The sequence below is a fragment of the Camelus ferus genome, chromosome 25, assembly GCF_009834535.1.
Source record: "Camelus ferus isolate YT-003-E chromosome 25, BCGSAC_Cfer_1.0, whole genome shotgun sequence".
Lineage (NCBI taxonomy): Eukaryota > Metazoa > Chordata > Mammalia > Artiodactyla > Camelidae > Camelus > Camelus ferus.
The window spans coordinates 35,585,718-35,609,233 of record NC_045720.1 but is presented as its reverse complement, the minus strand read 5'-3'; the positions used below and the strand labels follow the sequence as shown (position 1 = coordinate 35,609,233).

The window sequence follows — 23,516 nt, the reverse complement described above, 5'->3', positions numbered from 1 at the left end:
TACCGAGTCCAAACTCGCTCTGCTCATCAATGGGTACACAGGCTGGTCAGTCAGGAGATGAGGTGCTGGGACAAAGAATAATGACTTTATTCAGAAATGATGTCCTGGAGAACCACCTTCACCAAGTCAGAAAATTCAGGCTCCTTTTGTACAAAAAAGGGGAGGAAGTGTGACTGGCTGCTGCAAACTTCTTGGTGTCGGAATCCTTTGTTCTTGCAAGTATCCATGTAGGTCAGGTCACAGTGTCCCAGCAAACCTCCAACAAGACAAGTGTTATTTTCTATTCTACAATTTTTTATCTTTATATGAATGGGAAACTGTTATACCCTTAAAGCTCAGAGCCTTGAGAACGGGCTCTCCTGTATATTTCAGGCTATAGGCTGGCAATATTCTTTTACAAAAAGTGCAGAACCAGCATGACTCAGCCCAGGAACAGAACACAGCATTAGAGACAAAGGAACAGATCTAATATGGGGTCAGATTTGTTCTTCCCTATTTCGCTCCCTCCTTCTTCCCTTCTTCCTTCCTTCCTTCCTTCATGGGCCCTGAGTGAGGTTCTGTTCACCCTTGACCCAGTTCCAATCTCGCCTCTTTGTAAAGCTTTCCCCAGCGCTCCTCCCGCATCCAACACAATTCAGCGATCTCACCTTGATGTTTCCATTAAAAGATGACAATTCCCCCAGCTTAACAGCTCATCCCAGGTGGCTGTGAATGTGTCTCCCTCCTCACAGGACTCTGAACCCCGAGACTGGCCTCTGTCCTCCTCTTCCAGCCTCTGTCCCTGGTCTCCTAGCAAAGCACTGCATACCTAGAAGGAATGTATTTTTTTTTAAATTTGTGAATTGAAATACATATGGGAATTTTGCAAATCAAGACTGTTTCTGAAACTTCAATTTCTTGCCTAATTAGACATAAAATTAGGAAAGTGGCTGAATGACAAATATTAAACTCTGAAGCCTCTTCAAAATGTATAATAATGTGCAGAGCAGCAGGAATCTTTTTTCTCTCCCTCTGAAAATATAATTATAGAGCTAGAGATGACTAGAAGAATCATTTGCTGCATTCTCCTCTGCCTCCAGGTAGGTTATATTAAATTACCTCAGACAGATGAAAATCTATTCTTTCTTTATTTCAAAGAAGGAGATTTTAATTCCACCATTCTAGTATAAAAAAAGGCCTCAGCCAAGCAGCTCATCCTAATTTCTTCTCGAAAGCTCACGTGGCACCTTTTAAGCTAGGATAGAGCCAGTTGGATAAGATTCTTTTTACTGTAATTTTACGAATTATTATATATATATATATATATATATATATATATTATATATATATATATTATATATATATATATATTAAATATATATATATTATATATAATATATATATATATATATATTTGTATTTGGAGATCTTTTTACTATAATTTTACTATATATATATGTGTGTGTGTGTATATATATATATTACTATAATTTTACAAGTTATATATGTATATATTTGGACCAAACCAGGTTTTAGATGTGAAACACGCTGGTAAAAGGACACAATAAGATACTCTTTATTTTTTAATTTTTTTTAATTGTATGATTCAATTTTTTTACTTAAAAATTTTTTTACTTATTAGATTACTGGTTTATTGTAAAAAGATATATTTTGGGGAACAGCTACTTGGCAGAAATGCACAGGACAAGGTATATGGAAAGCGACCCCAAGGCTCCCAGCCCCTTCTGAGCGCCCAATCTCCCAGCATCAGCGGGTGTTCCCCAACCTGGAAGCTCTACGAATCCTGTCCGTTTGGATTTTTATCGAGGCTTCATTACATAGGCATCATTGATTAAAAGAATACGGAACGCTTCACAAATTTGAGTGTCACCTTGTGTGGGGGCCACGCTAATCGTCTCTGTCTCACTCCAATTTTAGTGTACGTGCTGCTGAAGCGAGCACAGTGAGACGCGCTTTAAGTCACTATGTGGACAGTGGTTCCTTCTCAGTCACTCTTCTTGCGCCTGAAATTCTAAGATGTAGGGTTGTATCTATTTGCTCCCTTTCTGTTGCCTTGCCCAAGACCATGCCCCTCCCCAGGGCAGCCAGCTTCTGGCGCTGTTTGGGTTCACAGAGACCCAGCCCCCTCGCCTCCATTTGGGACAACTCAGAAGGGTACCACAGGGGTCAGCTGAGGGCTCTGTGGTGACTGCGTCACGGTCAACTTCTCCGTCTGCCCCTCCTGCTTCCTCTACTCCCGCACGGGGATGGCCCCCTGAGCACCGCCCAGGCTCCATCTCACAGTTTGTTTCCCCAGGACCCAACCTGCGACAGAGGGTTCCAGGAAACTTGCCGTTGGAGAGAGACCAGCAGGACTCCAGAGACGAAAAAGAGAGGAATCTGGGGAGTAATGGCTACCCAGCGTGCTGCAGGGGAGGGCCCCTGGTCATGACCGAAAACTTCATGGAGGAATTGGAGGTGGGCCAAGAGAAGAGGATGGAGAACGAAATTTGAGGTGGGCTGGCGTGAGTGTGGAAGATCCCAGAATCAAAAAAGCCCACAAAAAAATCACACGTCTCCAGGGGAAATGCAAAGACCTGCACGGCCACCTGGGTGTGATGACGTGCCAGCCCAGCGTGGGTTCTGCTAACACTTCTTTGACACGAGTTTTCTTCTTTAGAATTTTGCCCTTGATTCTATAGCAGAAATCAAAGAGAAGATGGAATTCATCTGACATAAGTCCTCTCTACCAGCTTTTTGCCCCTGGGGCAAAGCAACTCCACCACCACACTGAGTGTCCTCTTCTTCGGACGGGAAACGAAGGCTGTTTGCTTCCGTCTCGACAGCTCATCAAGCCCCGCTTGTTATTCTAAACTTTTACGTTCTAGCAAAGGCTTATGAGGAGTTTATAAACTCTGCAAACTCTAGCTTACCACTTAAAGGGCATCAATGTGCGGTGCCACCAATTCTGTGCCATTTTCGAAAGGGCAGATTTTATACTTTACAGTAAAAATACTCACCAGGTGTGCTGTACGCAGGAGCGTTTGAGAGTTTCCTGGCCGGGCCTTCATAATTGGGGGTTTATTGAGCATTTTATTATTTCTAGCTAATATGAGACTTATGTTTCTGGTGGCACTTAGAGGCATAGTGGGGTGAGTTTAATAAAAGCAGGTGACTTCCCTGCAGAAGCTGCTGATCAGGGCTCACCTGGCCCTTCTAGGGTCCCTCCTGTAAATGACTTGAATGAAGGTTTTTGTTTCCCCCTCAGCAGGAGGTGGAGCATGCTTGCTTCCCTCTCCTCACCCCATCGTAAGGGCTTTTAAGTTATTAAGCAATCATCAATGTGTGCATTATTCAATAGCTGTGACAGATCATTCTCCCATCAATTAACACCACTAGAGTTCATATTGGAAACCACTCTGGGTAAGAGAGGGTGAAAAAGGAGTCTGCTCAGAACCACTGTTGTCTGTGTTGGAGGGGTGTAAGATCGCAGCCACCATACGGGCCACCTCCCCTGACACCCTCCACTGTCCACGGTGGGGCAGCTGGGGATCTACCTCAGTTCTGAGGCCTGGAGAGGTTTCAGCTGCCTGATGCTCTAACTTGGGCACTTCCCGCCTGGACCTGGTCTCTATGGGCGCCTTCCCCCAGCCACAGGCAGAGAAGAGAGTAGAAGATACAACTGGTCACCAGAAGCAAGTCCTCAGCTGCTGAGGTATGGGAGAACATGTGTATCAGCTTGTGAGAGCTGCTGTAACAAAGTGCCAGCAACTGGGTGGCTCGGAACACCAGCAATGTATTACCTCAGAGTTCTGAAGCCCAGAAATCTGAAATCAAGATGTTGGCAAGGCCGTGCTCTCTCCGAAGGAGGGACGGAAGGGTCTGTTCCAGGCCTCCCTCCTGGCAGACGGTTTGTAGCTCTGACTTGGAAATGACCATCTTCCTCCTGTGTCTCTTCCCATGGTCTTCCCTCCCTCTGTGTCCAAATTCCTCCTTTGAATAAGTTACATTAGATTAGGACCCTCACTAATTACATCAGTTGAACTTGTCCAAAAAAGGTCTGAGGTATAGGGGTTCAGGATGTCAGCATATCCTTCTGAGGGGAGCACAGTTCAGCCCATAACAGCATACAAACATCCTGGTTCTGATAACTGGGTGGTTCGCTTTCCATGGAGGAAACCCTTTCCCTATTGAGATAAATCAAGAGAATCTTCAAAGACTGCCTGGCAGAGTGGTTGGCTAAGTGCCAAGCATACAGCCCTTGGCACCAGACAGAACTCTGTAAACCACAATTTTGCCAGTTCCCCGTGAGGCCGCCTCATTAGGTATTAAGGTCTAGACACATGTCCTAGGTTCAGTAAGCACATTAGCTGTCTTCAAATGTCAGGGTTTCTCCTTCCCTTTAGAAAGAAAAATCTCCTAGGATTACAGCCTGTACCTATTACTTTTAAAGGACTGTCTAATATCCAAAAGAGCTATCAAGGCAGATGTGCTGACTGCCTACATGTAGACAATGACAAGCAAATTGCACAGATTTGGATCTTACCTTCTGGCCAGTCTAGAAATCTGTTTTTTCCTAAGTTCTTCCAAGATTGTATTTTCCAAAGAGAGATAGGTCTTTCTCTCTTCCTTTAAAAAAAAAAAAAAGTCACTGTCTGAGTCAATAGATTCTGTGGGTCACAGAAGCAAATTACAAAGCTAATACAATAGATTGGAGAAATTGCTAATGCAATCAGATTTTGAACAAGCTTTGGAAACGCTTCCTGTTCCACAGCACCAAGGGTATTTTTCTAAACTGTTCATTGCTTTCAACAACCCCATTGTAAAACCAACTAAAAGTGAGAAAAAGCAAATTCAGCAGCAACCTCTCTTGTCAGGACAAAGAAACCTTCCTCTCCAGGAAGCTGTTTTCAGAGAAATATTCAGTACCAAAACATTCCTATTTGAATTTTGCTACTTACTCATAGACGTCTTAGAAAGAAGGACTTTGTGGAAGAAATTGCGGGTGGAGGGGAGATTGGAAGGTAGGAAAGAAACACCTTGAAAACTTTTATTGCTTTCTACCTAGAGAAACAGAAAAGATTTCTGGACCTTTCATTGTAAAAAATGAAAACTATGAGATCCCACACCTCTGCCTCTTAATATAATATTTGCGCCTCTTATAATAAAACATTGCAGACTTGACCGGCTCGACCAGTTGCCGTATGGAAGTCCCGGAGGCCTCGCCTACCCGCAGTAAATGCTCGGTTAGTGTCAGCTTTCTATCATGTTGTATGTAAAGTGACCCGTGTGTCCGAGTTGCCCTGAAAGTGCCAGTTTACACTTGTTGCCTCAGCAAAAAAATACTCATAATGAATGCTTTCACCCTCAAAAATGATCCAGTTTGAACAATAAAGTAGATTGTCCTCCCTGTTTGATAAGCACCCCCGGGGAAAGTCTGTGAATGTCCCACCATTTATTTTATTTTGGGAGAGGACACCTGAAATTGCCTTTAGGATTTTATTTTCTTTAATATTAGACCGAAGTATTTTTTCCTTATGTGATGTTAGATGTGTATGTTTAAGGTTTTTTAAATAAATTAACTTCTGAGCAGTTCTTTCAATCTGCAAGTTTTGTATTGCCCATCTTGTGCAGAATAGCTTTATATCCAATGCCGGTCAGTATTCAGAAGCTGGACTTGAAAATGCTCATCTGATTTAAAAAGATATTCTTCCTATGCTCACTGAGTTACTTTTACAGGTCTTTTACATTTAGAAATACAAAGACTTTCAATTGGTGTGAAAATGAGGCAGACGTCCAGACTGTGGAAGACACCAGGCGGGGCATTTGGAGACTTGGATTCTCTGCCCGGCTGCTAATTAGCCGTGCACTGCTAGGAAGGCATCTTCCCCGCCCTGGGTCCCAGTTTCCTCATCCATAAAATGAGAGAGTCGGACGAGATAAGGCTCTGAGGCTCCTTTCAGCTCTAAAATTCTATGATCTGATGAACCATCTCTTTTCAATTGATTAAAATGTGTGTTAAGAGATTTCCTAAAGTAAACAAGCTAGGCATGATTCCAATTTGTTTTGTTTGCCCATTTTTCTTTTCATTCAATTTTCCATCTCAAAGCATTTGGGGTAGGGGGGATGTGAAGTAAATATTTCTGAATTGTCACTTAGAAACGACACCTGAAATCTTCTCTATTTAGAATGCTTAATACATTGACATTTTTGGAATCATTTAGGCAGAAAATTTTAAAGGAAACAGAGTCTGTACAGATGTTGACTTGGTTTTCCCCGTGTAGAGATTCAACCATCTTTTAGTTGGTTTTTATCTTGTAGCTAGTAACTTGGAAAGATTAATAAAAAAGCAAAGGGCGACTGATGAAAAATAAATGCCAACATTCCCACCACCAACTAAGGGATAGGTCAGCCCAAACCAGCTTAGCATCTCTTGTGAACTAGCCCCTTCGTGGCTGTTCATAGTCTCTCAGCATCCAATGACCTCATTTGTTGGCTCAGTGGTTTAAAAGAAGCATTCTGCTTCCCATAATTGGACTTCAGTATGCTCTAATCCATAGGGATTATTGTGGCAGAATGTTTCAACCCCGTGTAGATTTCTGGCACAAATAATTTTCATCAGGGCAAAAACTCAGGGTCAGTTTATAACCAACAGAGATATTAAAAGCCTAAAGTTACAGGGCAAGTGCCAAAATCAAACTATCTCAGTGACTTAGTTTTCTTTTTTTTTTAAATTTACATTTTTGAAAGTGTTTAAACACCACACACACACACAAAAAAAAACCCTGCAACTTGAACTTTGATGGAATCAAAAAAGAATTTGTGCTTTTTATTTTATGAACAGCTGGTAGCCAATGTGTTTATCTTGGTAGGGAGAGGGGGCAGGTGGGGGATAAAAACAGTAGTCAAGATGAAAGAATGATCTCAGTATGGAATTTTTAAATAAATGAGAGAAAGTGGATGGCAGGATTGAAAATCTATACACTCTGCAGGAGGCAGTGTGGGAATGGAAGAAGGAGCAACAGCTCTCCTTCAGGGGAAGAGCGAAATGAAGACATCACCGAAGCCCCGCACTCATTAGAGGTGGCCCCTCTGCTTCCCTCCTAATCTCAGGTTGAGAATTTAGGGCTCTTTGGGGAGCACTATTAGTGCCTATTATATGCCAGGCAGAGCTGGCTACATAATTTAAGGGGCCCAGAGCAAAATGAAACTGCAAGGTCCCTTGCTCAATGATTATAAAGGATTCCAAGATGGCGACAGCAGGATGCTGAACGAAGGCTAAGACCTCGTGAGCCTGCACAGGTCGCACACTCATAAAGGTCACCCCGGCGCCCCGTCCGCCCACATCCACACTGGCTCCCGTTGTCTCACTGAACTGCACCGCGACCCAGGAGGTGTGTACCACTGCCTGGGCTTTACAAATGAGCCATTAGAGCTGAGGGAGGGGTTTTACTCAAGGTCCATCCGCTTGTTAGAGCTCAGATCTCCTTCCAGCAGGACAAGTGATTTCGGGACCATCCCATCCACACTTAGCTTCTCTGCAGTATACAGGGGTCAGTAAAACACTCAGTGTTATAGCTGAACTTCTAGTCTTCCAAAGATCTGGACACCACTCAGGTAAGTCTCCTAAAATATGCCCTGCTTGTTCTGTTTGTACTTTGTTCACAGTTTTGACAAGTAAGTATTAGCTAAATGAATAAGTGGATAAACATGGCATTTATGGCAAAAATAATATACTTTGGTAAATCAGTTTTTCACTTTCAAAAGCATTAGCACATCATTTTTAATTTATTTTTATTGAAGTATGGTTGACATACAATATTACATTATTTTCATGTGTACAACATAGTGATTTGACACTTCTATACACTACAAATTGATCAACATTATAAGTCTAGTAGCTGTCATCATACAAAGGTATTGCAATATAACTGACTATTTTCCCTATGCTGTACATTACATCCCCATATATTTTACAGCTGGACGTTTGTACCTCTTAATTCACTTGACCTGTTTCACTCATTTCCCCCACCCTGTCCCCTCTGGCTACCATCAGTTTGTTCTATGTATTTATGAGCCTGCTTTTGTTTGGTTTCATTTGTTCATTTGTTTTGCTTTTTTAGATTTCACTCATGAGTGAAATCATATGGTATTTGTCTTTCTCTGATTTATTTTACTTAGAGTAATACCTTCTATGTCCACCCATGGTGTTGCAAGTGGCAAGATTTCATTCTTTTTTATGACTGAGTAATATTCCTCTCTCTCTCTCCCTCTCTCTCTCGCTCTCTCTCTCTGTGTATATGTATATGTATGTATATATATACCCCACATCTTCTTTACCCATTCATCTATTGATGGATGCTCAGGATGCTTCCATATCTTGACTATTGTAAATAATGCTGCAATGAACATAGGGATGCATATATCTTTTTGAATTAGTGTTTTTGTTTTCTTCAGATAAATACCCAGAAGTGGAATTGCTGGGTTATATAGTAGTTCAATTTTTAATTTTTTTGAGGAACCTCCATTCTGTCTTTCACAGTGGATGCACCAACTTACGTTCTCACCAACAGAGCACAAGAGTTCCTTTTTTCCCACATTCTCAACAACACTTGTTATTTGTTGTCTTTTTGGTAATAGCCATTCTGACAGTTGTGAGGTGGTATCTCATTCTGGCTTTGATTTGCATTTCCCTGATGATCGCTGATGTTGAACATGTTTTCATGTCCATCAGCCATCTGTATGTATTCCTAGGAAAAATGTCTATACAGTTCCTCTGTCAGTTTTCTAATCAGGTTTTATTTGTTTTTTGATATTGAATTGTGAGAGTTTTTTATATTTTTTGGATATTAACCCCTTATCGGATATTATCATTTGCAAATATCTCCTTACATTCAGTAAGTTGCATTTTTCCTTCTGTTGATAGTTTCCTTCACTATGCAAAAGCTTTTTAGTTTGATGTAGTTCCATTTGTTTATTTTTGCTTTTGTTTCCCTTGCCTGAGGATACATATCCAAAAAGATTTTGCTAAGACCAATGTCAAACAGCATACTAGCCGTGTTTTAGGAGTTTTGTGGATTCAGATCTTACATTTAAGTCTTTAATTCACTTTGAGCTTAGTTTTGTATGTGATGTAAGACAGTAGTCCAGTGTGATTCTTTTGCATGTAGTTTTCCCAACGTGATTTATTGAACAGATTGTCTTTTCCCCATTGTATATTCTTGGCTTATTTATCATAAATTAAGTGCCCATGTAAGTGTGGATTTATCTAAGTTCTCTGTTCTGTTCCATTGATCTATGTGTTTGTTTTTGTGCCAGTACCATACAGTTTTAATTACTACAGTTTTGTAGTGTAGTTTGGAATCAGAGAGCATGATACCCCAGCTTTGTTTTTCTGTCTTAAGGTTGCCTTGGATATTCAGGATCTTTTGTGGTTCTGTAAGAATTTTTGGCTTATTTTTTCCAGTTCTGTGGAAAATGCCATTGGTATTTCAAGAGGGATTATGTTGAATCTATAGATTGCTTTGGGTGGTATGGGCATTTTAACAATATTAATTCTTCCAACCCATGAGCACAGTCTCTTTCCATTTTCATCATTTTGAATTTCTTTCATCAGTGTCTTACTGTTTTCAGAGTACTTCGGCACATAGCTAATTTTGTCTAGGGGGTTTTATTATTGGGTGTTTTAAGTTGTTATTGTGACTTATAAATCCCTGGTCATCTGAGCCTGATCTAGGACAAATACATGTCTACCTATACGTATTCAAAACTATTTGCTAAGCACTGTGCTAATCACTGGAAATAAATATACAAAAATGTACACACAAATGCAGTTTTTCTCCTTTGAAAGCCTAATAGGACTGACAGAACAGCTGGAGAGAAACACAGAAGTGTGACAAGTACAAGAACAGGGTGTGGACAGGCTCAGCATGGAAACCGAATTGAATCGGGCTGGGGGCTTGGGAAAGTTTTCTAAAGAATCAGACGCTTTTTGAAGGTGAGTGAAAGGTATTCAGATGAAAAACTCTGGGAGAAAACTTCAGAAGTAGGATCACCACCTGCAAAGGTCCATGAATTATTAATGGCAAGATGTGAAGAAAGGACGCATGCGTGGGATGGTGGGGAACAAGAGTGCAGAAAACTAGGCAGACCATCGAAGGAGCTTGAGTGCCAAGCCCAGGACTCCGGCTTTGTCCTAAAAGCTTTGAGGAATCGTTCTGGGAACCAGAGGGCATTCCCACCACAAAACACATGACTTTCAATCAGGAAACACTTAGAAATGAAAATCCTAGGCTTCGTAGCTAAAAACTGGCCTCAATCTTCCCACCGCCATTTGTCTTCAGTTCTCCACAATAGTTATCCCACAAAGTGTTCCAAGATTCCTGAGAATGAGAAAGACCAGGCTTAGAGTTGATTTTAGAGCTGAATGTCCACCCATAACCCCTGATTTGTTGATGCCAGACCCAGCAGCCTCGCCACGGTGTTACAGGTTTACAATCACCCTGGCGTGTTGGAGGAGCTTCAGGTCAGGCGGGATCCAGTCTCTTCTAAGCCAGAGTCCCTTCTGCGGCAACTGTGCAGACTGAATGGGCCTCCAGGTCGCCTTCTATGCACTTAGCCTAAGGCCTGCTGATTTAACCTATTTCTTAACCCTAACCCCTCGCTATTTTGCTCTCACCACCCAAGTTCGGGGCTTTGTCCTGGATGATCGCACCAGCCTCCTCTCTGACCTGCAGCCTTCGTTTTCCTGTGTTTGAGTTCGCTCTGCACCCAGCTGCCTGGACGGCATCTATAAAGCACACATCTCACCAGGTCCATTCCCTGCTTAGAGGCTTCCCCAGCTTCTCCTTGAGGAAGTCCAAGCTCACAGGCATGGCACGTAGGGGACCCTCCTAACTGGCCCTTACCTGCCTCTTGACCTGATAACCTCCCACCCCTTCCTGTCTGCATTCTTACTAAACAGAACTTCTGTGATTCCTGCTCTCACTACATGTTTCACACCTGCTGCGTTTCTTATCAATCCCATATGCCTAAAACCCCCTCTTCACATTCTTTTCCTGGCTGATTCTGAATCATTCTTAAAGCACTGACTCAGTGGCGTCTCCAGAAATCCACCCTTCCCTCCCTCAGCCTGTGACAGGTGTCCCTCCTCCATGCACTCTTCACATATGTCTTCCTAAGCGGCATCATATTATCACTCATGTTTCTATCTCCCTTTTGCACTATGAGTTCTTGAGGACCCTGCCATGTCTTATCTCCCCCAAGAGTTAACGGAGTGCCTCTCCCCCCGTACATTGTGTATCTATCTTGGCTTTCTAGGTTGGGGTCCCAAGATGAAAAGGAAGAAATTAGGCAGAATAGGTAGAAATAAATGCTAAACATCCATAAGGAGCCATAAAAGAAATAACTTTTTTCAATTTATTTTTCCCTGCTGTCTAAATATGAACTCCTTCTTACTTAATAAATACATCCTGTAGACAATCACAAGGGGAAAAAAAAGGAGATCTTTGCTGTACTTTGGTTTCACTCACAGATCAGGGTTTCAAAATAATTACCACCCCTCTTGGAAATCTAAAGGTGTTAGGAGTTCCCCAGCTCCCCTGGACAGGACAGACCATGTGACGTGACTTTACTAAAACAAAATTAATGAGGTATCAGCAGCCCTAATGCTTTTTTTCCTTTCTGTCTCTGACTAAGTTGTTAAAAGACAACCATTCATTTTGAGATAGTAAGAAAGTCTCACTTGAGGTGTCAAGACATCCAGGAGGGTAAAACTTTTTTTTTTTCTTTTAAATCTCTCTCAAGTATAGCTCAGGACTACTCTGAGTACGAGAAACGATTGCAGCGCCTTGTAAACTGCGATCCGCATTGCAACTCCTACCAGCCACAGTTCAGCACAGTTAGGAGGCAATTAAGGGAGGCCCAGGATTAAGACATCCTGGAGGCTGAATTATCTCACGCCAGCAGGAAAAAGTTGTTTCTTCAGTTCTGGTTCATGGTCTTTGGAGCAGAAGTGGTTTCGAAAAGAAAGAAAATACAGACAATCACGGTGTTACTTTCTGTAAGACAAGGCCATGGAGAAGATTCCAACTTAAATGTGGAGCCAGCTCTTCACTATTCCTTAACTAATGCCTTTATTTTTAATACACCTCAAGTGCAAGTTTCAGGCCTTGAGGTTCACTGGGAACAGCTAAAATTACCAAAAACATGGAGCAAACCACAACATCCCACGGTTCCCTCCATATGTTTTATTTTCTTTCCCTGTTTATGGGATAAAATAGGTGAAATAAAAGTAAAAGTTTAATTACAAGAAATAAAGTGTCAGCAGTGAAGTTCACAGCCAATGTCTGCACTTGGAGTCATGTAGCCTGCTTCTACGATACAACTGTAGGGTTTTGATTGTGCAGTAAAATAATTCCAACGATAAAAACCGTTCGTATGCAGGTGTTTTACAATGTTCTCAGGGAGTTTTGCAGGAGCCGGCATGCATTTGATAAATGCACCTCCAAGCCCAAGCTCCTGTGCAGAGACACACGGCTTCCCACAGAACAGGCTCTTGCACACCTGCGGCAATCAAGCAGACACAGAAGAGGAGGCCTGGGGACCGAGGGATGCACACCCTTCACGCTTCGGGTGAATGTTGAGGTATCAGTGAGGCCTCCCACACAGAAAGGCAGTACCGTCACTTGCCGACTGTGCCCACCGACGTTTTTAGTAACGATCACTTTAGAGATTCACTTTAGAGACTCTGCAAATAAGGACAGAGGGAACAAGTCACATTCTGGTTTGATTACAAAGTGAAAAGGCATAGCACGGTCTTTAAAGTTATTAGGCTTGAAAAAATGAGGAGGACGTGAACTTGTATCTAAGCCTTGTGCTGGATTCCCCAGGCCAGCGCGATCCTTTGATGGGGTCCTGTTACACGTCACCTGCATCCAAAGCAGAATGTGTCAGAGCTGCCTGTTGGGGGCTCTGAGGGGACAGGTGCCTTGAGACAGCTCTGCAGACACCAGCTGCTCTAAGGTGTGTACCACCTGGAAGCCATCGCTCTAAACTCCAGCAAGAGAAAAGATGCTCAGTATGTTTCTTAATAATTTCAGGAGGGAATGACTACATCCCTAGCTTGTAAATGTAAGCAGAATATTTTACTTTTTTCCCTTTGCCTGGTTAGCTAGCCTTGACCCTACCCAACTCTCTACAAGACCCAACAGAGTGGAAATACAGCAATGGATGTAAAGTCATTCCCTGGAGGTCCCTACCCACCTCTCTTATTTCTGCAGTGTCTCTTGAGGGTCTCCTCACAGAATAAAGAAGACAGACCTGCAGGGGCCATCCCTTCGCTCAGAGCTGGAACAGCCCTTGGGCAGGAGAGTTTGAAAGTGTACTTACAAGAAAGAGCTCTTTTCTGGTGACATGCTCTTCTAGCTTCTGGAATTTTCCCACGAGGAGAGTCCTCAGTAGGTGAGGCATTGCCCTGTCAGAGTCCGCAGTGTGTGCAGGGCCTTCCTCCTCGCTCCCCGTTCTAGCTCATTTCCACTTCACATCATTACCGCTACCCAACACTTTGTCTTTGAAGACTGGCGGCAGTCCGTCCGTCTTCACAGAAGGACATCCAGAGCAGTGCATCAGTCCACGAGGAGATGAAGTCAGGTCAGGGTATCATCCACCTGAAGCAACACCGAGTGCAAAGACCTAGCGTGAATCTCAGCCCACACCTAGACAAGCTGTAAGGGTCCAAGCCGGGAAAAGTTAATGCCAATGCCAATTTCAAAGGGAAGAGCAGGTTGCAAAGAGGACCAGGCTCCGGGAGGAAATAGCCGCAGGGCAGGCTCAGATCAGAGCGGGAGCAAGGTGCTTGCAGGCAATGGCTCGAACCCTCGGTGGCCTGCCTTCGACTCACCTGCCTTGGTCATTAAGCCCAGTGATGGATGTGCGTGCTGGCTGAAGGGCTCAGAGCTGGGGCCAATGCTCCCAGCTTCCCAAAACCTTTCTTTATCTATTTATTTATTTTTAAAATGGTTACTTCTTTACATAATAGCTCCTTCTTTACTGCCCACTGACAGTCTAATAGTAAAATTGTTGGAAAATCTGGTTCCCTCTGATCTGGAAGAGTGGCAGTTACAGACCAAACCTCTTTCTCTTGTTGGGGAAATCGGGGCGAGGGGAGCAGTAGACCATCTGATGTGCCTAATTTAGCCTTAACTTTTTCTTCTGATATTTCACTTTCAAGCTCAGTTATCTCCAGCCAAAGGAATAAGAGCTTCAGGCACATAAAAATCATTCATACAGCCTCAGTCTGTACCCAGCCCTGTGCTTCTTGGTGTTCTAGAAGTCACAAAAATCACAAAACACAGTCACTGCCTTGGAGGTTTTTACCATCGCAATAGAAAGACAAAAGACATACATGAAGCTGCAAATGGAGGTGTGTTCCAACTGGATTTTGCTAGGTAACAAACCACTCCAAAACTCCCTGGCTTAAAATAATCATTTATTTGCTCGAGGTTCTGTAGATTGGTGCATGGGGTTGAGACAGCCTATCACTGCTCTGCACAGTGTCTGGACAAGCTCACTCCTATAGCCAGGGCCTCAGCTGGGACAGCTGGCAAGTCTGGGCCAACTGGACCTTTCTCTCTACAGGAAAAAGAGGGTGGGCTTGTTCACAGAGTGGACAAGTTCCAAGAGACCACGTGCGGAGGCTGCAAGGTGTTTGAGGCTTAGATTCACAGCTTGGACGTCATCCCACTGCCATGTTTTGTTGATCAAATCAAGTCATGAGCCAGACAGCCACAATTCAAAGGCTAGAGAAACCAAATGCATCCCTTTATGGGACAAGCTGTAAGGAATCTGTAACCATGTTTAGTCTACCACAGTCACCCACTGGCTATACTTACGTGTATTCCTCCCACGTGTCAAATGAATTCACCTTCTTCCAAGACAGCCGAACATTGGACCCAGAGCCCAGTTATCCCAGGAGCTGCATCTGGTCCAGCACTGGATGACATCCCTCGGGTACAGCTTTCTTGCATGTGGCTCTTCTTAATCCAGAAATCTGTAGACTAAACAGACAAGTTTATTTGCTCCCTCCCCACGTACACCCAACATGCAATGGTGAGATGGCAAAAAAGAGAATTATAATAAAAATTTTCATTCAAAAAAAAAAAAAGGAAAAATGGGAAACACACAGGAGTCACTGGTCCACAGCAATTCAAAAATCTAGTTGTATCACCATAAGATATATTGTAATATGACTAGATAAATAGCTTCACTCATTCTGCTTCCAGCTCTAAGAAATCTGAGGTCCCAAAGTCATCTTTTCACTTTGCACTGTATCAGTCCCTTTTATAAGCTTATACAACTCCCTTTAAAACTTTATGAATTTCTTATGTATCACATTACAGTCACTTAATTGGACAAAGGATAAACACATGATTTTTTTCAATGCTGTCTCCTTTTTTCTTTGGGAAGCAGTTCAGGATGCTATGGGTTAATGACCTTGAGATCTTTAGAAATTATCTTGTCCAGTTGAGAGAATCATGTAGGAACCATCATACATCATTCTGAAGTCCTCATTAGGGTCCTAGAGCCATTTCTTTGATTAGATTTTGCAATGATATTTTGTAAACTGGAGTCTGGGAATGAAAACCAATTTTATTTTCTAGTCTAGAAAGTCCTGGGTGCTCTCTGTTTCCTCTACTTTCCTCTTGCCAACCAAATAATTCTTTCTTTAGTTCATTTGTTTCTTTTTATATCTTACCAATATTCTGCCTGAAAATTTCCTTAACCGGAACCATAACTTTATTAGTGTAGTTTCTAACTTCTGAATAACCACGTGCAATAGGTTTTGCCAATTGTTTTGATCTCAAACCATCCCCATGTGTTTTAGGTTTTGGTGATGGCAGCCCTCCACTTCTTGGTACCAATTTCTATTTAAGTTAGCTTTTGCTGCACAACAAACCGCCTCAAAAATTAGCAGCTTAAAACATTTATTTCTCATAGTTCTGTGGGTCAACAATTTGTGCTGGGCCCAATAGCATGCTCATTGGGCCGAATACACAGCCTGTCAGCAGCAGAGATGAACACCGAGCCCCTGATACAGCGCCATCTCCTGGGGGAGCCGCCAGCCATCTAATGGCAGGTGGATTGCATTGGACCCCTTCCATGTGGTCTTCCGTGAAAGGCAGAACTTACTCTGGATGTGGATTTGCCATTCCTTCCCACATTACTTATACCAAAACCCCATCCACGGTCTTACAGACTGCCTTATTCACCATCGTAGTGTTGTTCTTCATCAGGTAACTTATTTTTCAGCAAAACTCATTTTTCAGCAAAAATTGGGCCATGGGCTTATGCTCATGGAATTCCCTGGACTGACCATAGCCTCATCTCTCTGGAGCAAGTGGCTTGATAGAATAGCAGAAGGGCCTTTGAAGGCTCAGTGCCAGCTGAGTGCCAGTCCTCTGCAGGCATGGTGGGATACTGTCCAGAATGCAGCAAATGTTCCACATTAATGACTATGAAATTGTACTGTTTCTCCCAGACATAGGATTCAGGAGCTTGAGAATCAAGGGACGAAAACAGAAGTGATTCCTTTCAGAGTACCTGTAACCATCAACTAGTGAAATTTTTGCTTCCCATCCCCACAATTCGGGGTTCAGGTGCGCCACACTCCCAACACACATATGTGTTTGCCAACTCAGAATCTCTCCAAACCCCACTGTTCAGGGGTTTTTTAATGGAGGTTTCATTACATAGACATGATTGATTAAATTGTTGGCCATTGGTGATTAACTCAGTCTCTGGACCCTCTCCTTTCCCCAGAGGCTGGGGGTGGGGCCGAACATTCCAACCTTCCAATCACATGGCTCCTCTGGTCACCAACCCCCACCCTGAAGCTTCTTCTCGCCAAGAGTTCCCCTCTTTAGAGCAAAAGATGCTCCAATCACCGTTATCACTCACGAAATCTCAAGGGTTTTAGGAGATCTGTGCCAGGAACTGGGGACAAAGATCAAGTATTTTTCACATTGTATCACGCTACTACACAATGTGCCATGCTCTATGATAAAAGTAAACAGAGTCCTACAATAACTCAGGATAGAAGGGCCTGCTAATAGCACCAATGCTTCAGGAGTGAAGGTTTAGGTCCCCTTCCATCACCAGGCAAAAACCATGGTGAGTTCAGGTACTTTCTTGGGGCAAAGGGAATATGACATGGTTACCGGAAGGAGGAAGTTACAAACACCAGCTGTGTCCTGTGACCAGCGGAAAAGAAGAGTAGTATTCCTTTCTTACTTTGATATGACTATCTATATTTTTTCATTCTTTTTCTTTGATTCCCATACTATCTAACATGAGATGTATTCGTGATGATTAACATTACATATCAATATGTAAGTTACAGGCTCTCAAAGGGGGAATATGATTCCGGGGAAAGAGCTATGAACGTCCCCCGAAGATGAGTACATTGACATAAAGGACCATAAATGCTTTTCAAGGACATGGGTTACAGCATTTTTTATGGGTTAAGCCAAAACAAGATTTCTCTCTTGTCTTTACTCAGAAGTTAAACGTGGATAAAAAGAGGAGCATGTGGGTCACGTGGTCAAGGTGTTGACTGTGCTGGATTGCTCCATCACCAGCTTCTTTAAGCGGAGAACTGCTTTTCCTGGAATTCTCTCCCCTCGCGATGATTCCAGGCTAGAACTGGCCAGAGGAGGAGCTGAGAGAGAAGCAGTAACAAGGCTGTTCACAGGTGGAGGAGGTGACAGACTGATCAGAGGTGCTGGGGTGTCCCTGCTTGGTCCCACTCTCCTCTGCCTCAGGTCACGTTCTCCCTGACCGGTGGCCCGGCAGGCCACAGCAGCCCCAGGTCCACCACCAGAAGCTTGGCCACGGAACCGCAGTAGCTGCTCAGAGGTAACAGCTTCCCAGAAGGTCTCCATGTTCTGTCCCTTCACATCCTCGCTTTGGCACTGGACGCGGTCGGCTCCTCCGCTTTCCTTCCCAGACTCCGCCCACCCCAGTGCTGCAGGGTGAGCGGTTAGTGAGTCTCTCCCCGTCCACCTCTCCCTTAGAGACCTCAGTGGCTCCCCCGACTGGAATGCCTGACGTCTGTAATCGATTCCTCATCTCCTAATACTTATAATGGCTCTGCCTCCCTGACTGAGCTCCAGGAGAATCAAAAGATAAAAAAAAAAATGACATCACAGACATAACAAGCCCATGAAGAAATTTTTCTAAATAGGGTTGCTCCTGGGGAATAACACTTTTCCCCACTCTCGATGCTTCTTTCCATGTAGGGGAAGCTCCTCCAGTGAAACCCTCCCAGCCTCTCTCCCCACCTGGTCACACTTGCCATGATGAACTTGGGATAAGGAAGTAGCTCCGTACAGCCCTGTCCCTCCCCTTCCTCCCGCTCTTGGGAGTGAGCCCGCCGGCCGAGAGCGCACTGTAAGCTTGCGCTAAATTTGATGGGGCAGATCTCTGCGGTGGGCTGGCTCTGCCTGCGGTGGGGTGGGTGTGTCCTCTAGATCCCAGATTATGAGAACCACTTGTCACGTTCTCTAGCCTCATTGGAACAAAGATCATATTTTAGGCTTCGTCTGTCCTATTTCTGTATATTTTTTAACTGGTTCAGAACACAGCAAGGGAAGAGAAGTGTTCATGATCAGGTTCCCCGAACCCCAGGATGGATGACTCAAGGAGACCTAAGGAAGCTTCCACCAGCTCGTGAAGGATGTAGTGGCAACAGAACAAAAGTCAGAGAGAAGGCAGGCAAAGGACACAGTGTGAGCCAAAAAAAAAGGATGCAGTGGGCAGGAAAAGGAAGATGAGTTTGAAGAATATAACTATGTTTTCCAAATGAAAAATAACACAGGATGAAGTTTGACAAGGGAACGACAATGAGGCAGCTGATGGAGGGTCTTGAAGACTAAATTTACATTTTTAATAACAGTTGCTTTAATTTTTCACCAGCTATTCCACTTTCTCCTAATATTAAATTTTATGATCAGCTTCACTTTCAATTTAATGAAATAATCAATCAGCTCTTTTATACATTTCTTTTGTGGCCAATGTATGTTTTTAACTATCAAAATCAGAGGAATATTGATTTGCCAATAGTAATAAAGGCCTCATGCTCTTTTTTGTCTGTGTCTCCCAGCACCCTTAACTTTATTTGACTTCACTTGGAGTATATTTTGCCATCTTACAACATTAAAAATACTTACCATGCACATATGACTGAAACATTACGCTGTACACCAGAAATTGACACAACATTGTAAACTGACTATATTTCAATTTAAAAGAATGTAAATTAAAAAAAATAGCAACAACAAAGTGAAAAAAATACTTAATCAGGAGCAGAATGCCTTTACTATACTGTAAAAATTATTTCAGGGCACTTTATCAAGAAAGACAGGGAGAGAGAGAGATAAGGTGATAGAAACATTTTACCCTGGCTCAGTATCTGTCAGGAATGTAACCGATGAATTGTATCTCAGTGTCTGAGTTCATCTGTGTGTTATGAATCACACTGTTGGAAAATGGACTGATATTTCCCTCTGGTCTCCCTTCTGTCGGCCCCTCCCCCTCCCCCCATTGCAAATTCATTTTTGTTTCTGTTCCAGGCCTAATGAGACTGTGATCAATGTATCTGGAGCTGACCCTGCCTTCAAGTCTTCAATCACACCTTCTCTGTCTAATCCACTACACTCTCCTCTTTGTCAACTGATGGATTTATTTAGTCAAGAAAACTAAAAATACCATCACGCCTTGACTCCACAAACAGGCCTCCGGTTTGATTTTCTTCGTTTTATGAAATCTGGCCAACCAGACACTGAACAATGCCTTTACAGAGTCTGTCTCTGGGCTGATAGTATTTTCTTCCTTGTGAAGACATTTTAAAGTCTGCCTCTTCCTCCTCAAGTCACTTCATCCACAGCAGAGGGGGCGGGGGTGGGGGGAGTCCTGCTGGATCACTTCCTGAGGCTAAAGTTCTGAAGTTGGATCTTGAAAGCTCTGCCCCAAGCAGTTTTTTGCATGAGTTAGTGCTCAGAGTCCCTCTCTCCTTACTAAATGGAGGCTCAGTTCAGGATCAGCTGTGCCAAGGAGATGCTGGGGTAGGCTGGGCGGCCCAGATACACTGACGTGGGGACAGGGGAGGGTTTCCTGACTGCACACCCAGGAAGACCTTTCCAGGCTGCCTTTCCTATTACTGTGGTTGTGCCAGCTTCACATTTAGTCCCAAGAGGTCTTTATGTTTGCACGTTATTTGAAGATCTGGACAAAATGTTTTACACATACAATTCCACCTGTTACTCCCCACTTTCTTGAAGATCACCTCCTTTTTTAAAAATTCTCCTTTTGGAGATGGAGACCCCAGCTCCTGACAGTTAAGTTTACTCCCTAAGTCAGTTAGCATGACAACCAAGTGAGTGACTAGTTCCGGCCAGCTTTCAGCCTCCTTCCTCCTCCTGTGTCAACTTCCTCAATCTGACTTCCCGCTAACCTTTGCCACAACCACAGTACCGCTCGCCCATGCCTCCAGAATGCCATCTGCACGCCTATCACCTCATCTCTTGCTGCTTCCACCCCCATGTTCCCTCCTCTCTGGGCTACAGAGCTCTCAATACATGACAGCATCCCCCAGCCGCGGTTCATTTCCGGTTCTGAATACGTGCAAGGGACACGTGAGGATTCTATATCCCACTGAGGCATGACACGGAAGTAAGTCCAATGCCTTGGATTAATAACTACACTGGACTAATAGAGACTTATGGTATATGAGGAGGAGGGGGAGAGAAACGGCATGCAATTGCCTCTTTGCCTTTAAAAAAAAATTTTTTTTTAAAAACTTTTTTGTCTTTTCCCCCCTTCCAGGAAAGAGGAGTTCATTTTAAACTGATCTGACCTAAGTGGAATTAGGGGGGACACACTGTGATTTCTTCCACTCTGTTTCTTTGTCTAATACCTTTCTTCTGTCTGCACAGTTAACTTACACCCATGAACCTACAGTGTCCACCACCAGGATGATCCCAACACCTTGTGCCATCAACCTTCTCAAGTCTGCTTCAAGTCTGCTTCCCAAGGGTGGCTTGCAACTCATGGAGAGAAAACGGAAGTTTCACCTTACCAATCCAATTTAAGGGAAACAATTGCCAAAGCTGGGGATCTCAATGAAACTGATCTTCTCTCTTGTCATCAGTACGCTCCCTGCTTTGATAAACACTCATTCCCACTTGGAAAGGGAAAGAATCAAGGGAAGCATAATTGAATTCTGATAACCATCGGAAAATACTGTCACAGGTGTGCAGAATTTAAGATGGTGCCAGGGACACTAAGAAAATCATTTGTGCAGCCAGCACTCTGTGTATTATATCTGCAGATTCTTGGACAGGGGTCATGATGGAAGACACTCTGGGATCAAAAGTCATGCACATTTTCCACAAGAGTGAAATGTATCTTCCATCCGAGGGCACTTTTCAGGAACAAAGCTCTGAGAGGAAATGCTGTCTGGTAGCCGCCTCTATACTCAACCAGAAGGACGATCAAAGTTTAATGACAGAAAGGCTGAATAAGGAATAGTGGGGAGAATGGCATTTTTCACTCTTTAAATAATCAGTATTGCAAAGTTTTCACGCAACTGCAGTTCATCAAAAGGGGAAGGTTTGGGACTATCTCATCCCATTTTCAAAAATCACCAAGAACGCATATTTCCCACAAATAATGCTTTGTATCATCCTAAATACTGGCAGACGCTCCCTACTTTTATTCTGCCTATAACCCTATGAAGAAGTCAGAAAGTGCATTATTTTTGCAAGGAGGGAGAGCCTCCTGCCAAGGCAGACACAGCTGGTGAGTGACGGCATTGGATCGGCCCCCGAGGTTGTTAAACACCATCCAGAGCACCCAGCATCACATCCGCCTGTTAGGCCACTTCCACACAGGCCAGGAGCCTCTAGGCATTTCCTGGAATCCGTGAAAATTGTATTTTTGATTGAGACCGTGCTGACTAATTGTGCTCTGTGTTCTAGCCAAAGAATGCCATAGTTAATTTCAAAAAGTAGAAGTTTCAATGTAAATGCAGCCAATGCCTTGCCTGAAAGGTGCCTGCCTTGAACAGCTTGGAGCACCTCTTTTCAAGAGCTGAGGAAGGTTTGCAGCCCGCCCGCTAAGCCTCCCAACATGCCTGTGAAAGGCCCAGTGGGCAGTTTTAACGATGCCTGGTTTACATGTAGAAAAACCGAGACACAGATGGCGAAGAATGAAGCTGAGTAAGGGATTTTCCCAGAACCACCCAGCACATCAGAGCCCGGCCACAGTGTGCCTGCACAATCTCTGCTTGACCACAGTTTCCAAGACGCTTCCCATGGCAGATGGTCATTAAAGGCTTTGGTGTGTTTCAACTGCAATACACACATAGTTTGAGAGGTTACTACGAAATAAAGGATTCCGGGCATGGGGTTGCCATGAGGGGTAAATGATATGCGTGGAAAGTGCTCGGCCCCGAGGAGCTGGCAGGTAGTTTGGCCACAGGAAATGGCAACAAGGAAAGAGGCTCTGCCCGGAAGGGAATGAGGCAGCTGATGCCGACAGTCGGTAGATATTTACGGAAGGAAGACACGGGAGAGCGAGAAAACGTTTTTAAATGGAAAATCTGGCTCATAATCCCTTTCCTGTGACTTGTGAGAGTCTTGTAAAATGGCTTTATCTTCTGTAACGTGGGAGTTTGGTGGTCTAGATATCTTTAAAAATGTGTATTTTGGCTGTATCGTTTTTTTAAGACCACGCTTAATATAAAAGTCAACTCCACCTCACTGTGCAGGCTTCTTTGCCTGAATTAACCAGCAGTTGCATCAACCTAACCAGTAAATTTCATGCAAACACATTCTAGCTACTGTGTTTGTTTCAACTTTAATGCCAAAAAAAAAAAAAAAAAAAAATACAGCCTTTTACAAAGTAACTAAATAGGTTTGACTGTGTTGCAATAGTTCTGAGGTGTTGATCCTAAACATTTGTTTGTTTGTTTTTAATCCTTTTTTTTTTATTATCTCCAAAACCCAAACATCTCTCTTTCCTATATGCCAGATACTCTTTGATGTAGGTAGGGTGTACAAATAAGATGCTAAAAATTTTGCTTAGCAAATTAAAGAAAGATGTTGGAAAAATTTATGTATTTCATTGGCTATTTGGCTTTCTTCATGGTTAAGTTCAATCTTCCACCCCATAGTTCTAACACGGAGCCCCCAGCCACCGGGGAAGACTCGAAATGGTTCTGTGTTCTGGTCTGTCAGACTCAGTTGCCCTGCTCACTGTGGTACTATTAATTATGCCTACATTAAAAAGCAGTGAGCAAACACGCTTTCTCGCTTAGAAGGAAGAATCGCTAAATATGGAAAAATTGAATTGCTTTTAACCTTGCCTAGGTAGCGTATACAACTATTCTTTCAATGCTTAATCCCATTATTTAATGTGTGAAAATATATAAATAAAAACGGGCTGACAGAAGTGGCAATACAATATCCTTTAATCTGCGG

General features: G+C 43.3%; 1 non-coding gene across 1 annotated transcript; it reads right to left on the bottom strand.

Annotated features, from left to right (window-relative positions):
* Positions 1-1,835: 1,835 nt before the first annotated feature.
* On the bottom strand, positions 1,836-1,941 carry LOC116659923. The gene has a single exon (XR_004315295.1). It is a non-coding gene; the product is annotated as a U6 spliceosomal RNA (small nuclear RNA).
* Between the last annotated feature and the right edge of the window lie 21,575 nt (positions 1,942-23,516).